The sequence below is a fragment of the Coptis chinensis genome, chromosome 2 (assembly GCF_015680905.1).
Source record: "Coptis chinensis isolate HL-2020 chromosome 2, ASM1568090v1, whole genome shotgun sequence".
NCBI lineage: Eukaryota > Viridiplantae > Streptophyta > Magnoliopsida > Ranunculales > Ranunculaceae > Coptis > Coptis chinensis.
The window spans coordinates 72,918,139-72,924,138 of record NC_141457.1 but is presented as its reverse complement, the minus strand read 5'-3'; positions in this window follow the sequence as shown (position 1 = coordinate 72,924,138).

The following is a 6,000-nucleotide window of genomic DNA, read 5'->3' as shown; positions in this document are numbered from 1 at the left end:
GATTTCTAGTTAATTACTTTTTGAGTTTAGTTTATTGTATTTGCATAAAGTTTTCGATTTCCCGTTAATTACTCTTTGAGTTCAGTTATGTATTTGAATCCAATTTTCAATTTCCTTTTAATTATCCAATGTGGTGTGTAATACCAACTTCTACTGATCCATCTGTAGTTTCCTTGCAAACATAACATAAAAAATAAATTATGTTTGATTTACTATGTGGGATCATCAAAGATTATTCAGTTCCCAATTTCCCATTAATTATTCTTTAAATTATGCATGACTCACTATGTGGAATCTGCAAAGATTATCTATGAACGGTGTTATTATATTAATTATTCTAAAAAATATTTGCAAATATGCATAACTATTATATATTAATATTATATTGATCACTCATCCAAATTTCTTATAACGTGAAAACCTCACTCTCCATTAAAAAAAAACTCACCTTTGGTAAAACCCTTCAACTTCATTTTGTTGTTTAATAATATAAATTTGATTGAAGTTTTGTGAGGTTGCCTAATAAGGCAAAGTTCATATATATTGAAGCTAATTGAATAGTAAGGAGTTACCAGTCATACAAAAAGAGATAAGATAAATATCATTTTAAATGCAAAACTATACTTATCAAGACATTCACACAACATATAATCCAACCATGTTTTGACGTTAGTTCAATGCATTTGCATCCAGTTTCTGATTTTCCGTTATTTATATTTTGAGGTTAGTTCAATGCAGTTGAATCCAATTTTTGATTCCCGTTTTATTTTTTAGGTTAGTTCAATGCAGTTGCATCTAGTTTTCGATTTCTCGTTAATTATTATTTGCAGTTAGTTTAATACATTTGCATCCAATTTCCAATTCCCTATTAATTGTTCTTTGAGGTCAGCTCAATGCATTTGCATCCACTTTCTGATTTCCTGTTAATTATTCTGTGAGATTAGTTTAATGCATTTGTATACAGTTTTCGATTTCTGGTTTATTATTTGATAAGGTTGCATTTGCATCTAGTTTTCGGTTTCCCGTTAATTATTGTTTGAGGTTAGTTCAATGAATTTGCATCCAATTTCTAATTTCCCGTTAATTATTTCTTGAGGTTAGTTCAATACATTTGCATCCAGTTTATTTTTTAAGATTAGTTCAGTGCAGTTGTATCCGATTTTCGATTTTCTGTTAATTATTTTTTAAGATTAGTTCCACGCATTTGCATCATGTTTCCAATTTATAATTAATTTTTCTTTGAGGTTAGTTCAATGCATTTGCATCCAGTTCCCGATTTCCCGACAATTATTATTTTTATATAAGTTTGATATATTTGCATCCAAGTTTTGATTTCCCGTTAATTATTCTTTGAGGTTAGTTTAATGCAGTTGTATTAATATTCTGTTAATTTTTTTAATGCTTGCATTTGCATCTAGTTTCTGATTTCCCGTTAAATATTATTTGAGGTTAGTTCGATGCATTTGCATCTAGTTTTCGATTCCCCATTAATTATTTTTTGACGTTAGTTTCATTCAGTATTATATATGTTTTGAAATATTTGTCATTATTGTTTTGCCTTTTTTTTTCATTTTCTATTATATATTTTGTGATGTTATTTTTTGTATAATTTAATTTTCCACATGTAATTTGTTTTGGTTTGGTATATAATTTATTTAAGCCCAACATCCACTTTAACTGAATCTCATTATTCCGCTGAATTATATATATATTGTGGTCAGAATTGTGATATATATATAGTGTTGAAAATTTATAATTTAATTGGAATCTGTCGTAATTATTGTGACCAGAATTGTGATTTTTGGAATCCTTAACTATGAATAAATATTTAAATCCCATTGTGGATGATGCATCAAATCGAAAGTGTTTTAGGAAAATTGTTTTTGGTGGAAACTATTGTTTTTAGCAATTTAGTTTTTTTGTCTCATATTTTTTTTCGTAATTAGCTATATTTTTTGGGAAAAGTTTGAGACTCTATGAAACTCTAGATGACATTGTTTTTGTGAAACTCTAGATGGAATTGTTTTTTCGTAATTAGTTATAGTGTTTAGGAAAAGTTGGAGACTCTATAAAACTTTATATGGAATTGTCTTCTTATTTATATCATACTTTTTTATAAGTAGTAATAGAGTTTAGAAAAAACTAGAGTCCCTGCGAGTGTTCCAAAAAATAGATTGGTGAGGGTGTAACTAATATATATATATTCTACCCACCATGGATTATATCTCTACAAAAAATTATCTCAATTTGATATTTCTAGCCTTGTCAAACTTAAAATTATTTTTAGACCGTTAGATAAAATTGCAAACTTAAAACATTATTTTTGACAAAGTTCCACATATTGGATTGAGCTAATTTTTTGTAGGGATATAATCCATGGTGGGTAGAATATATCTACAAAAAATCAGCCACTAATTCATTGTTGAAATGCACTTTTTGATAGGATGTACAATAAGGATGTCACTCTAGCCAAGGCGATATATATATATATATATATATATATAATATGTCTTAATTATTGTGGTCGTAAACTCGTAATTGTGATTTTTTGAATCCTTAACTATGAATAAATGTCTAAATCACACAATGGATGGCGCATCAAATCGAAAGAGTTTTAGAAAAATCGTTTTCGGTGGAAATTATTGTTTTTAACAATTTAGTTTTTTGTTTATTATTATTTTTTAGTAATTAGCTATATTGTTTAAGAAAAGTTGGAGATTTTGTGAAACTCTAGATGTGATTTGTAGTGGCATGATGCCGTCCCGTAATATCAGGGGGAAAAGGGGCCGGACTTAACATAACACACAAAGGCGGCACAAAGACTCGATCGAGGATGAAGACGCGGTCGCGCTGATATCTAAAACCCTACACTTGGAGGGGAGGGGACCGCGAGATAGAGGGACAGGTGGAGGGTTGAGATGAGAGAGTGAGGGGATATAAAAGAGAAGAGATGGGAGAGAGAGAAAGGAGGAGGAAAAAGAGGGGCAGGAGAGGAGAAGAGAGAGGGAGTGGTAATACTGCCTAGATGGAGAGTGTGTGAACAGGGTATGCAGAGATCATTAGAGTTATAACATTTGTGAGTGAACAGTGTTTGTAGTTACCATTTGAGTTATAACATTTGGCGCCGTCTGTGGGGAAAAAACAAGGTAGAAATGGCACCAAAGAAGGCGGCGGGTAGGCCCCGAAAGACGAGAGTCCCGGAACAAATGCCGGAAGCGGTGGAAGAAGGAGAGGGGACGAGGAGGGAGGGAAGCAGAGGAGGAGGCGCGGCTCATGCGAGAAGAAATTGGGAGGCTGAGGGAGGAGAATGAGGAGCTGAGAAGAGAAAAATAGAGAGTGGAGGAAGAATCCGGGGACGAGACAGAAGAGGAAGAGGAGAAAGAAAAGGCGGAGGCTGAGGAGCAAGGGCCGGCCTTGGTGGACAATCCGGTGACCGGGTTAACGATAGAGCAGGTCTGGCAAATGATTAACAGCGACAGAGAGGCAAACCTTCAACAGACAAGGGCCCATACGGCCGGCGGCCAAGTGGTGGTGGCGGGTTGAATCGCAATCCGGGCGGACGCGACGCGATATGGACTTCCGAGGTACCAAAACGTTTCAACCAGCCGAGATTCGAGAGATATGACGGCACGGGTGACCCGGCAGATCACATCCATCACTTCAGACAGCAGATGCCTCTCTGGCAAGAGACGAGGTATGATGGTCTCGGTGCATGATGTTCCCGCTAGCCTTAAGGGTGGAGCTTCCGACCGGTACTATCGATTACCCTCAAAGAGCATAACCCATTTCCGTGAGCCGAAAGCGCGCCATGGACCATTTTATACATCGAAAGAGGAGAGTGGTAGATATCAGCGGCCTTATTTAATGTTAGACAAAGGTCCGCGGAGTCACCGAGAGAGTATCCGTGGTCGCCTGCCCTAAAGAGACCTTAAAGGTGGAAAATCTGGATGAGAGACGGGCGGTAATAGCATTCGAAAGAATGGACCGAATCGGCGGTCCATCAAATCCGTGGCTAAGAACGAGATTGCGACCTTTGCAATTATTATACCCGCGGGTAGAAAAGTACATTAGATAATCGGGATACCATGCGAAGGAATCGAAGAGGGGAGTCAAGACAATCTATCGGCCGAGAGAAAGGGAGGGAGCCAGCGGTAAGAGACAGGGGAAAGGACCGAGACCAGGGAGAGATACCGCGGACAATCATCGAGGCGGAAAAGGGGAAGGGAAGTAAATAAAAAGAGAGCAGAGAGAGGGAAGCCATACCACCTAATTAGAGTCCGTCCTACCGGTGAAACCACCGAGTGAGATATTGCCGCTGATAAAAATTTGCAAGGGTATGAAGGACCGCGAACCATTCCGGCGGAAATGCCTAACAAGCCATACTGCGACTATCACCAGGTGCACAATCATGAAACCAACGACTGTTATGCCTTAAAATGGTTAGTCCAGAGATTGGTGGAGAAGGGGATGCTGAGGGAATTTGTGGGGGAGCCTCCAAAGGGGAGCAGGCCGGCAGCGCGGCGAATAATACCGGAACTATAAATGTTATTTTCAGCGGGGAAGCACTGAGCCATAATGCCCACCGGGACAAGGTTAGAAGGACAGCGAGTATCCAGCAGGTCAATGAGTCACACCGAGGACAGAGATACAGAGTGGAGTCAATGGAAGAGACAATTACATTCTCCAAGGCAGACCTCCGAGCCGTGGATACACCGCATGAGGATGCGTTGGTCATCACCGTTGCGATGGGTAATTATGTGGTCAAAAGGGTCCTGATAGACTGCGGTAGCGCCGTGGATTTGCTGTTCAGAGGGGCTCTTGAGGAGATGGGGATCAACCCGGGGCAACTAAGACCTCCGCGGACAAGTTTGTACGGATTCAATGGAAGTGTCACTGAGCCTATGGGGGAACTCCTGCTGCCAGTAACAACGGGACCTGTGACAGTGTTCTCAAGGTTTATGGTGGTCGATTCCAGCTCCCAGTACAACGCGATCCTGGGGAGGAGATGGATACATGAGATGAGGGCGGTGCCGTCGACGTACTATCAAGTTATTCGATTCCCTACCGCAATGGGAACATACGAGGTCCACGGCGATCAGGTGGCATCCAAAAATAGTCACAGAAATACGATCAAGAGGATGTCCCGCGGACCAGAGGATAAGCCAACGAGCTCCAGGAAGAGGCCTGCGTAGCAATTACAGTGTGGGGCCGTGGAAAGGGGGGAGAAAGCCGCGGTGGTCCCAAAAACTTTGGATGAGATAGAGATGGTAAACTTGGGAGAGGGAGAGGAAAAGAAGTTCACATCGATAGGGTCGAGTCTTGCAGTGGAATGGAGGGAAAAGCTGGTGCAATGTTTGGTGAGAAACAAAGACGTCTTTGCGTGGGGGATAGAGGATATCACTGGTCTAGATCCGGAATTCGCATGTCATCGCATGCATATGAGGGAGGACGCGAAGCCAGTGAGACAGAAGATGAGGGGTATGAGACCCAAATACGCGGAGGGAATCCGAGAAGAAGTTTCCAGATTAAAGAATGCGGGGATTATAAGGGAGGTGGAATTCACGGACTGGTTGTCCAACATAGTCGCGGTCCCGAAGAAAAATGGGAAGGTCCGGATGTGTGTTGATTTCACGGATGTAAATTTAGAGTGCCCGAAGGACAGTTATCCAATGCCGCGAGTTGACGAGTTGGTAGACAGGACGGCGGGGTTCCGCATGTTCTCGTTTATGGACGCATCGATGGGGTACAACCAGGTGGCGATGTATGGTCCGGATCAGGAGAAAACCTCCTTCGTGGTGGAAGGAGGCACATACTGCTATACGAGGATGCCATTTGGGTTGAAAAATGCAGGGGCCACATTCCAACGCCTGGGGGAGAAGATGTTCGAGGGCAAAATTTGCAAAGGCATTGAAATATACATCGATGATATGGTGGAGAAGAGCATGTCGGAGCAGGAACATTTGGAGGGGTTGGAGGAGACATTCCAGGTACTGCGAACCC